Source organism: Rutidosis leptorrhynchoides, chromosome 6, assembly GCF_046630445.1.
Source record: "Rutidosis leptorrhynchoides isolate AG116_Rl617_1_P2 chromosome 6, CSIRO_AGI_Rlap_v1, whole genome shotgun sequence".
Classification (NCBI taxonomy): Eukaryota; Viridiplantae; Streptophyta; class Magnoliopsida; order Asterales; family Asteraceae; genus Rutidosis; species Rutidosis leptorrhynchoides.
The window spans coordinates 150,723,343-150,736,296 of record NC_092338.1 but is presented as its reverse complement, the minus strand read 5'-3'; positions in this window follow the sequence as shown (position 1 = coordinate 150,736,296).

The window sequence follows — 12,954 nt, the reverse complement described above, 5'->3', positions numbered from 1 at the left end:
CGGTGTTCCAAACCTTGCAAAAAGACGTTTTAAAAAGTTGACTACAACTCGTGCATCGTTAGTTGGGAGAGCTTATGCTTCCGCCCATTTAGATACATAATCAATGGCTACGAGAATATAGAGATTATTATGAGATTTTGGAAATGGACCCATAAAGTCAATACCCCAAATGTCAAATACTTCACATACTTGTATGACATTTTGTGGCATTTCATCACGTTGACTTATTTTTCCGGCCCTTTGACAAGCATCACAGGATTTGCAAAGAAGGTGTGCGTCTTTGTAAATTGTAGGCCAATAGAAGCCAGCATCGTAAACTTCTCTTGCTGTTAGTTGAGGCCCATAGTGCCCTCCTGTTGGTCCTGTGTGACAATGGTTTAAAATTTTACTAGCTTCATCTCCAAATACACATCGGCGTATTATTCCATCGGGACAACTTTTAAACAGATGGGGATCTTCCCATAAATAGTGTTTTATATCACTGAAGAATTTCTTTCGTTTTTGGTACGATAATCCTTTTTCAAGGAATCCACAAACTAAGTAGTTTGCATAGTCTGCAAACCATGGGATTTCATTATAATCTATCTTCAATAGATATTCATCAGGAAAGTTGTCTTGTATGGCCGATTCATTTAGAACTTCTAATTCAGGATTTTCAAGACGAGAAAGATGATCAGCGGCGAGATTTTCTGCTCCTCTTTTATCTCGGATTTCAATATCAAACTCTTGTAAGAGTAAGATCCAACGGATTAATCTTGGTTTGGCATCTTGTTTCGAAAATAGGTATCTAAGAGCAGAATGGTCGGTATAGACCACCGTTTTAGCTAGAACGAGATATGATCGAAATTTGTCAAAAGCAAAGACAATAGCAAGGAGTTCTTTTTCAGTAGTTGTGTAATTTGTTTGTGCTCCTTGTAACGTCTTACTGGCATAATATATAGGTTGAAATCATTTTTCAATCCTTTGTCCTAAAACGGCTCCCATTGCAAAATCACTTGCATCGCACGTTAATTCAAACGGTAGATTCCAATTTGGTGTTATCATGATCGGCGCATTAGTGAGTTTCTCTTTAAGAATATTAAAAGATTTGATACATTCATCTGAAAAGATGAATGGAGCATCCTTTTCTAGGAGTTTATTCATAGGAGTGGCAATTTTAGAAAAATCTTTTATGAAACGTCGGTAAAAACCGGCATGCCCTAGAAAACTCCTAACTCCTCTAACATTGGTGGGATGTGGAAGTTTAGCAATTACATCTACTTTAGCTCTATCCACTTCAATTCCTTCTTTTGAAATTTTATGTCTAAGAACGATGCATTCTTTAACCATGAAATGGCATTTCTCCCAATTAAGTACTAGATTTGATTGTTCGCATCTAATAAGCATTCGTTCCAGATTAACTAGACATGATTCAAATGTATCCTCGAAGACTGAAAAGTCATCCATGAAAACTTCCATGCATTCTTCTATCATGTCGTGAAAAATTGCCATCATACACCTTTGAAAGGTTGCAGGGGCGTTGCAAAGTCCAAATGGCATGCGTTTGTAAGCAAAAGTACCATAAGGGCACGTGAATGTGGTTTTCTCTTGGTCCTCAGGTGCTATTGGAATTTGAAAATATCCGGAAAATCCATCTAGAAAACAATAGTAACTATTTTCGGCTAATATTTCCAACATTTGATCAATGAAAGGTAAGGGAAAGTGATCTTTTCTGGTGGCGTCATTTAATTTTCTATAATCAATACATACACGCCATCCTGTTACAGTCCTAGTAGGAATAAGCTCATTTTTTTCATTTGTAATGACAGTCATGCCACCCTTCTTAGGCACGCATTGAACTGGGCTTACCCATGGACTATCAGAGATTGGATAAATTAGGCCTGCGTCTAGCAGTTTAATAATTTCTTTTTTAACTACATCTTGCATATTAGGATTTAGTCTTCGTTGGCGTTACACATACGTTTTATGACCTTCTTCCATAAGGATTTTATGTGTGCAATACGAAGGACTTATTCCTTTAATATCATGAATCTTTCATGCAATGGCTGGTTTATGAGCTTTCAACACAGAAATGAGTTGTGATTTCTCATTTTAAGTAAGAGAAGACGATATTATTACAGGTAATTCAGATTCACCATGTAAATAAGCGTATTCCAAATGGTTTGGAAGTGGCTTTAACTCTAATTTCGGTGGTTCTTCTATCGATGATTTATATCGATATCAGTCTTCTTCTTGTAGCATTTGAATTTCTTCTGTTGTTGGTTCATATCCATTAGCTATTATTGTAGCTAACATTTCAGCTTCATCAATTGGTTCAGTTCCTTCTCCTAAAGAACATTCTCCTGTTCCTTGTAATTCTGGAAATTCTTCTAATAATTCTGCATGTGCATCTATAGTTTGAATATAATAACATGTATCATCTGCAGATTGTGGTTGTTGCATTGCTCTATCAACTGAAAAGGTAACACTCTCATCCTCTATACTTAGGGTCAATTTCTTACCGAACACGTCTATCATTGCTTTAGCCGTGTTTAAGAATGGTCTTCCTAATATGAGAGGAACTTGAGAATCTTCTTCCATGTCCAGAACAACAAAATCTACTGGAAATACTAAAGTACCAACTTTAACTAGCATGTTCTCCATTATCCCTCTAGGATATTTTATTGATCTATCGGCTAGTTGTATGCTTATTCTGGTTGGTTTCAATTCTCCAATGTCTAGTTTAGCGTATAGTGAATATGGCATTAGATTTATACTAGCACCTAAGTCTGCCAATGCTTCTATTGAACTAAGACTATCCAGAAAACATGGAATTGTGAAACTTCCTGGATCAGATAGTTTTTCTGGTATCTTATTCAACAGCACTGCTGAACAATTAGCATTCATGGTAACAGCCGAGAGTTCTTCCATTTTCTTTCTATTTGAGATTAGATCTTTCAAGAATTTAGCATATCTAGGCATTCCTGAAATCACATCAATGAAAGGAAGATTTACATTTATCTATTTAAACATATCCAAGAATTTGGATTGCTCGGCTTCAAGTTTCTTTTTCTTCATTTTACTCGGGTAAAGAAGTGGTGGTTGGTATGGTTTAACATAAGGTTTAGCCTTAACTGTGTTATCTTCATTAACCTTTTCAACTACCAGTTCTTTTTCCTTATCTTGATCAGGTTGTGGTTCTTGTGGAGTAGAAATAGCTTCATCAGAAGTTACAGGTATTTCAGGTGGTTTAAGTGTTGTACCACTTCTTGTGGTAATGGCTTTAGCTGTTTCATTCCGGGGGTTAGCATTTGTATCACTAGGTAAACTTTCCGGTTTTCTTTCACCTATTAACCTTGCTAGGTTACTTACTTCTTGTTCCAGATTTTGAATAGAAGCTTGTTGATTTCTAAATGCTTGAGCATTTTATTCATTGGTTTGTTTCTGAGATGTGAAAAACTCGTTTGAGTTTCAACTAGCTTCGTCATCATATCTTCTAAATTTGGCTTTTTATCATCGGGTTGTGGTGGTTTGTTTTGAAAATTAGGTCTTTGCTGATTGTAAGTATTGTTAGATACTTGTTGATTGCTAGGACCTTGTTGGTTGTTGTATGGAATATTTAGGTTATAATTCTGGTTTTGATTGTAAATCGGTCTTGGCGGTTGATAATTATTCTGATAATTATTTCCAGGCCTTTGGTTTATGTATGAAATATTCTCTCTTTGTTCCATTGTTAATTCAATACTGAGACAATCTTTTGTCAAATGTGGTCCTCCACACTGCTCACAACTAATTCGTATTGAGTGAATATCCTTAATCATCTTTTCCATTCGTCTCTCGACAGCATCTATCTTTGCGGAAATGGAATCTAAGTCATGGCTAGAATCGGCTCTAGCTGCTTTAGATGATCTAACGATATCTTTTTCTTGGTGCCACTCATGTGAGTGGGAAGCAGTGTTATCAATAATTTTGTAAGCATCAGTTTCGGTTTTCTTCATAATAGAACCACCAGCTGCTATATCTATGTCTTTTCTTGTAGTGATGTCACATCCTTGGTAGAATATTTGTACTATTTGACAGGTGTCTAAACCATATTGCGGACATCCTCTTAATAACTTTCCAAATCTTGTCCACGCCTCATATAGAGTTTCATTCGGTTTCTGTGTGAACGTAACAATTTCTGCTTGAAGTCTTACGGCTTTAGATGCAGGAAAAAATTGTTTAAGAAATTTTTCAACTAAAACGTCCCATGTATCGATCGCCCCTTCAGGTAACGATTTCAACCAATCTTTGGCTTCTCCCTTTAAAGTCCAGGGAAATAACATGAGATATATCTGTTCATCCTCTACTTCTCGGATTTAAATAGTGTGCAGATCCTATTAAAGGTACGAAGATGTTCATTTGGATCTTCCTTCGGCGCACCACTAAATTGGCATTAATTAGTCACCATGTGTAGAATTTGTCCTTTGATTTCATAATCTGGCGCATTAATTTCTGGATGAGTAATTGCGTGACCTTGGCCAGTGCGTTTAGCTCTCATTCGGTCTTCCATACTTAAAGGTTCTAGATTCTCCATAATTGAATTTGTTGAATCGGAATCACTAGAGGATTCTGATTTAATGGTTCGTTCCTCAACAATCTCTGTTTGAATGATTGGTGATTCCGGAGGAAAGTTTAGTGGTTCAGGATCGATGAATCGTCCCTGAATATTCTCCGGATTCTCAATTGTGAGGTCGGGTTCAAAAAATGGATTATCGAAAATTTGAACTGGAGTACTTGGTTGACTGGATGACGATTCTAAAGAAAAATCAACGGCGGTAATATTTGCTAAATGTCTTGATCTAGTTACAGGTGGTGAACGTACAAAAGGTGGTGAACGTCTTGCTCGGTGCATTCACTGAATATCCTATTAGTTTTTAAAAGGAAAGAAAAATTATATAAGTTATCCAATCAATAGACTTTTCTGATTTTGCCCACGTTTCGAATAGCCAAAAGATGCAGCAGAGTGGCATGATTCGTTTGGTCTCAATATAATTGAGGACTGTTTGGCTCCAATAACCCGGTCCACGTACAAATCCAACTATTACTACGAACCAGAAAATTTTGATGTCTATCAATTTAACTACTTAAAATAAATTTTCGTAATTTTAAGAAATTTAGATAAGAAGTAGAATAAAAATCTATGTCCTAAAAACTAGAATGACGAGAAATAAGAAAGAAAAAGAGCGTGTCGGAAAAAGATCGAAAAATAAAAATAAGAAAGAAAAAGAGTGACTTATAGAACTTAAAAACACTAGACTAACCCAACCTTATTACTATCACTAACTTAAAATTATAATCGCAAATTGAGATTACTAATTGGAATGATAATTGATACATAGTAAAAGGTGTCTAAAAATATTAAAGCTTACAAGAAAAACTATATCCCAAATGGCAATAACTTAAAAAGAAACTAAAACTTAAAAAGGCGTCGCAAAATTCTAAAGTACCTAAATCTTAGTCTAAAGAAAAGCACTTAAGGGATTTTACGGCAAAGCCTAAAAATCTATATATAAAAAAAACTGAAACGCACGATTTTAGCCTGGTACACGTCTGAAATTTAAAACCTCGCGACTCGCGAAGTTTTCCAGCTTCGAGAACCGCGACTTGCGGAGTTCTCTCTGACACGTGACCAGAAACCCTAATCTGCATCATTACGTAATTATTATTATTATTAATAATTAAAAACCCTAATTAGTTTTGTTAATTTATTATTAAGTTTAGTTTATTTATTTAATTTGTAAATTTAGTTTATTTAGTTTAATTAAATTGTAAAATTAATAGTTTTATAAAATAAATAATATAAAAATAATATTTTTATAAAAAATGTAATTTTTACAACTTTTTGTATATTTTTATATTGTGTCCCTTTTTAGCGTAATTTTTTGTATTTTTCGCTCGTATTTAGTTTTAATACATAGAAGGGGTTATGGTCAGCTGTGTCAGACGGCTCTGCGAGTCGCGGTTCTCGAAGCTGCAAACTCCGCGAGTCGCGTGGTTCCAAAATTCAACTCAGGTACTTTTTTTTTTTATTCTGTTTTATATTTTCTATTTAAATAAAATTATTTATATTTAAAAACTAAAAATAAAAATAAAAATAAAAATCTTAAAACTAGATTTATATATATATATATATATATATATTTTTTTGGTTTTTAATTTTATGTTCTAAATAAACACAAAATATTTAAATAAAACTTATATTTTTATAAAATAAAAATAAAGAAACTTTATAAAACTTAAATATTTAATAAACTCTTAAAAATATTTATATTTTTGTTTTTCTTTTTATATTTTCGAATATTTAAAACGTATTTTTACAAAAGTGAATTTTAATAAAAGTAAACTAAAAATAAATTTTTTTTTTATGTAGCGTTGCGCTTCCAGCTTTTAAGCTAGATTGTCCCCGGCAGCGGCGCCAAAAATAACTTGATGTTATGCGACGTGTATATAAAATAGCTTTATATTTTAGCAGGAAATACTATTAAATACGATACAATTTTACACAAGATATTTATTTATTTATAGAATGGATATACTTAAACCTTGCTACAACACTTATAGGCAGTGTACCTAATCGTACAGTAGTGTAGTTTTTAGTAAGTCCGGTTCGTTCCACAGGGAAAATCTTTAAACAAAGCTTAACGCTATATTAGTTACTTTTATAAAAATACAAATATATATATATATATATATATATATATATATATATATATATATATATATATAAGTAATATTATTATTATAAAGGGGGGTTTTTACCATTTAATGACCGGTTTGTCGATTTTAAAACTTTAATCGCAGTTAAAACCAAATGTAAAATATCAAATAAATAAAAGACTTAATTTAAAGCGTAAAGTAAATAACGATAATGAAATTGCGATAAATGAAAGTGCGATAAAATAAACTTGCGATAATTAAAAAGTACGATAATTAAAAGTGCAATTAAATACAATATCAATAAAAATGCGATAATTAGAAGTGCAATTAAATATAAAATAAAGGAAATTAAATATGAAATAAAAGAATTATGCTTATTTAAACTTCCGTAATCATGATGTTTGACGTGTTGATTTTAGTTTTATGCCCATGGGTTAATTGTTCTTTGTCCTGGATTATTTAATATGTCCATACGGATTTGTCCATAATAGTCCATCAGTCATAAATATAAAGAGCGAAAGCCTTCGTCAAATTATTCTTATTCCCGAAGTCAAATATTCCAACTAATTGGGGATTCGAATTGTAACAAGGTTTTAATACTTTGTTTAATGAATACACCAGGTTATCGACTGCGTGTAAACCAAGGTTTTACTACTTTGTTAACAATTAGACCAATTACCCTTGAATGTAATTCACCCCTGTTTCAACAAGTCTATTAACTATTAATCCAGTTCCGTGTCCGGTAAAATGAATAATTATTGGTATTTATAGATATCCCGCCCACCGTACCCAGTCAAGCGTATGTGGTTATATATAAATACGTCGAATTATAAGTTTGTATATTAAATTAACAAGGTATTGTTTAGTTAATATAAAACCCATTAATAGCCCATAGTCTAATTTCCACAAGTGTCGTTCTTTTATCCAAACCCCAATTATGGTACAAAGCCCAATTACCCAATTTTAGTAATTAGCCCAACATCATGATTACTTCGGATTAAATAAGCATAATAATAACTTAGCTACGAGACATTAAATTAAAAAGGTTGAACATAACTTACAATGATTAAAAATAGCGTAGCGTTACACGGACAGAATTTCGACTTACACCCTTACAACATTCGCTAACATACCCTTATTATTAGAATTATAATTAAAATTAAAATTAAAATATAAATATAAATATATTTACGTATAGATATAGAGAGGATGGATATATTATTATGGATGAAAAATTGATCAGAATTCGTTGGGCTTTATAGGGAGTTTCAGTTTTTGGGGCTCCGCGACTCGCGGCCCATTCCTTCTTCAAACTCCGCGAGTCGCGGAGATCGTTTTCACAGCTCACCCACATTTGGCTCTTTGTTTGCCGACGATTTATTTTATAAATATAATATATATATATAATTAATATAATTAATTATATATTATATTATATTTATATACATAGTTAACTTGTAATTTTTAGTCCGTTGCATCGAGCGTTGAGAGTTGACTCTGGTCCCGGTTCCGGATTTTCGAACGTCCTTGCGTACAATTTAATATCTTGTACTTTGCGTTTTAAATCTTGTACTCTTGTAATTTCGAGACGTTTCTTATCAATAATTGGAACCTCTTTGATTGTATTTTGTACTTTTGAGCTTTTTGGTCGTTTGCGTCTTCAATTCGTCGAATCTGTCTTTTGTCTTCACCTTTTAATATTTAAACGAATATCACTTGTAAATAGAACAATTGCAACTAAAAGCTTGTCTTTCTTGGGGAATAATGCTATGAAATATATGTTCGTTTTTAGCATTATCAATAACACCCCCTAAAAGTACACTTGGCGAGTGCGTAAGTTTACGAAGTATTAAACACCCGTTAAATGCTAGCGCTACTTGAAATGTCCCGTTCTTATTGATTAAAAACGTTCCATATTAATTGATTTCGTTGCGAGGTTTTGACCTCTATATGAGACGTTTTTCAAAGACTGCATTCATTTTTAAAACAAACCATAACCTTTATTTCATAAATAAAGGTTTAAAAAGCTTTACGTAGATTATCAAATAATGATAATCTAAAATATCCTGTTTACACACGACCATTACATAATGGTTTACAATACAAATATGTTACATCGAAATCAGTTTCTTGAATGCAGTTTTTACACAATATCATACAAACATGGACTCCAAATCTTGTCCTTATTTTAGTATGCAACAGCGGAAGCTCTTAATATTCACCTGAGAATAAACATACTTTAAACGTCAACAAAAATGTTGGTGAGTTATAGGTTTAACCTATATATATCAAATCGTAACAATAGACCACAAGATTTCATATTTCAATACACATCCCATACATAGAGATAAAAATCATTCATATGGTGAACACCTGGTAACCGACAATAACAAGATGCATATATAAGAATATCCCCATCATTCCGGGACACCCTTCGGATATGATATAAATTTCGAAGTACTAAAGCATCCGGTACTTTGGATGGGGTTTGTTAGGCCCAATAGATCTATCTTTAGGATTCGCGTCAATTAGGGTGTCTGTTCCCTAATTCTTAGATTACCAGACTTAATAAAAAGGGGCATATTCGATTTTGATAATTCAACCATAGAATGTAATTTCACGTACTTGTGTCTATTTTGTAAATCATTTATAAAACCTGCATGTATTCTCATCCCAAAAATATTAGATTTTAAAAGTGGGACTATAACTCACTTTCACAGATTTTTACTTCGTCGGGAAGTAAGACTTGGCCACTGGTTGATTCACGAACCTATAACAATATATACATATATATCAAAGTATGTTCAAAATATATTTACAACACTTTTAATATATTTTGATGTTTTAAGTTTATTAAGTCAGCTGTCCTCGTTAGTAACCTACAACTAGTTGTCCACAGTTAGATGTACAGAAATAAATCGATAAATATTATCTTGAATCAATCCACGACCCAGTGTATACGTATCTCAGTATTGATCACAACTCAAACTATATATATTTTGGAATCAACCTCAACCCTGTATAGCTAACTCCAACATTCACATATAGAGTGTCTATGGTTGTTCCGAAATATATATAGATGTGTCGACATGATAGGTCGAAACATTGTATACGTGTCTATGGTATCTCAAGATTACATAATATACAATACAAGTTGATTAAGTTATGGTTGGAATAGATTTGTTACCAATTTTCACGTAGCTAAAATGAGAAAAATTATCCAATCTTGTTTTACCCATAACTTCTTCATTTTAAATCCGTTTTGAGTGAATCAAATTGCTATGGTTTCATATTGAACTCTATTTTATGAATCTAAACAGAAAAGTATAGGTTTATAGTCGGAAAAATAAGTTACAAGTCGTTTTTGTAAAGGTAGTCATTTCAGTCGAAAGAACGACGTCTAGATGACCATTTTAGAAAACATACTTCCACTTTGAGTTTAACCATAATTTTTGGATATAGTTTCATGTTCATAATAAAAATCATTTTCTCTGAATAACAACTTTTAAATCAAAGTTTATCATAGTTTTTAATTAACTAACCCAAAACAGCCCGCGGTGTTACTACGACGGCGTAAATCCGGTTTTACGGTGTTTTTCGTGTTTCCAGGTTTTAAATCATTAAGTTAGCATATCATATAGATATAGAACATGTGTTTAGTTGATTTTAAAAGTCAAGTTAGAAGGATTAACTTTTGTTTACGAACAAGTTTAGAATTAACTAAACTATGTTCTAGTGATTACAAGTTTAAACCTTCGAATAAGATAGCTTTATATGTATGAATCGAATGATGTTATGAACATCATTACTACCTTAAGTTCCTTGGATAAACCTACTGGAAAATAGAAAAATGGATCTAGCTTCAATGGATCCTTGGATGGCTCGAAGTACTTGAAGCAGAATCATGACACGAAAACAAGTTCAAGTAAGATCATCACTTGAAATAAGATTGTTATAGTTATAGAAATTGAACCAAAGTTTGAATATGATTATTACCTTGTATTAGAATGATAACCTACTGTAAGAAACAAAGATTTCTTGAGGTTGGATGATCACCTTACAAGATTGGAAGTGAGCTAGCAAACTTGAAAGTATTCTTGATTTTATGAAACTAGAACTTTTGGAATTTATGAAGAACACTTAGAACTTGAAGATAGAACTTGAGAGAGATCAATTAGATGAAGAAAATTGAAGAATTAAAGTGTTTGTAGGTGTTTTTGGTCGTTGGTGTATGGATTAGATATAAAGGATATGTAATTTTGTTTTCATGTAAATAAGTCATGAATGATTACTCATATTTTTGTAATTTTATGAGATATTTCATGCTAGTTGCCAAATGATGGTTCCCACATGTGTTAGGTGACTCACATGGGCTGCTAAGAGCTGATCATTGGAGTGTATATACCAATAGTACATACATCTAAAAGCTGTGTATTGTACGAGTACGAATACGGGTGCATACGAGTAGAATTGTTGATGAAACTGAACGAGGATGTAATTGTAAGCATTTTTGTTAAGTAGAAGTATTTTGATAAGTGTATTGAAGTCTTTCAAAAGTGTATAAATACATATTAAAACACTACATGTATATACATTTTAACTGAGTCGTTAAGTCATCGTTAGTCGTTACATGTAAGTGTTGTTTTGAAACCTTTAGGTTAACGATCTTGTTAAATGTTGTTAACCCAATGTTTATAATATCAAATGAGATTTTAAATTATTATATTATCATGATATTATCATGTATGAATATCTCTTAATATGATATATATACATTAAATGTCTTTACAACGATAATCATTACATATATGTCTCGTTTAAAAATCATTAAGTTAGTAGTCTTGTTTTTACATATGTAGTTCATTGTTAATATACTTAATGATATGTTTACTTATCATAGTATCATGTTAACTATATATATATCCATATATATGTCATCATATAGTTTTTACAAGTTTTAACGTTCGTGAATCACCGGTCAACTTGGGTGGTCAATTGTCTATATGAAACATATTTCAATTAATCAAGTCTTAACAAGTTTGATTGCTTAACATGTTGGAAACATTTAATCATGTAAATATCAATCTCAATTAATATATATAAACATGGAAAAGTTCGGGTCACTACAGTACCTACCCGTTAAATAAATTTCGTCCCGAAATTTTAAGCTGTTGAAGGTGTTGACGAATCTTCTGGAAATAGATGCGGGTATTTCTTCTTCATCTGATCTTCACGCTCCCAGGTGAACTCGGGTCCTCTACGAGCATTCCATCGAACCTTAACAATTGGTATCTTGTTTTGCTTAAGTCTTTTAACCTCACGATCCATTATTTCGACGGGTTCTTCGATGAATTGAAGTTTTTCGTTGATTTGGATTTCATCTAATGGAATAGTGAGATCTTCTTTAGCAAAACATTTCTTCAAATTTGAGACGTGGAAAGTGTTATGTACAGCCGCGAGTTGTTGAGGTAACTCAAGTCGGTAAGCTACTGGTCCAACACGATCAATAATCTTGAATGGTCCAATATACCTTGGATTTAATTTCCCTCGTTTACCAAATCGAACAACGCCTTTCCAAGGTGCAACTTTAAGCATGACCATCTCTCCAATTTCAAATTCTATATCTTTTCTTTTAATGTCAGCGTAGCTCTTTTGTCGACTTTGGGCGGTTTTCAACCGTTGTTGAATTTGGATGATCTTCTCGGTAGTTTCTTGTATAATCTCCGGACCCGTAATCTATCTATCCCCCACTTCACTCCAACAAATCGGAGACCTGCACTTTCTACCATAAAGTGCTTCAAACGGCGCCATCTCAATGCTTGAATGGTAGCTGTTGTTGTAGGAAAATTCTGCTAACGGTAGATGTCGATCCCAACTGTTTCCGAAATCAATAACACATGCTCGTAGCATGTCTTCAAGCGTTTGTATCGTCCTTTCGCTCTGCCCATCAGTTTGTGGATGATAGGCAGTACTCATGTCTAGACGAGTTCCTAATGTTTGCTGTAATGTCTGCCAGAATCTTGAAATAAATCTGCCATCCCTATCAGAGATAATAGAGATTGGTATTCCATGTCTGGATATGACTTCCTTCAAATACAGTCGTGCTAACTTCTCCATCTTGTCATCTACTCTTATTGGCAGGAAGTGTGCTGATTTGGTGAGACGATCAACTATTACCCAAATAGTATCAAAACCACTTGCAGTCCTTGGCAATTTAGTGATGAAATCCATGGTAATGTTTTCCCATTTCCATTCTGGGATTTCGGGTTGTTGAAG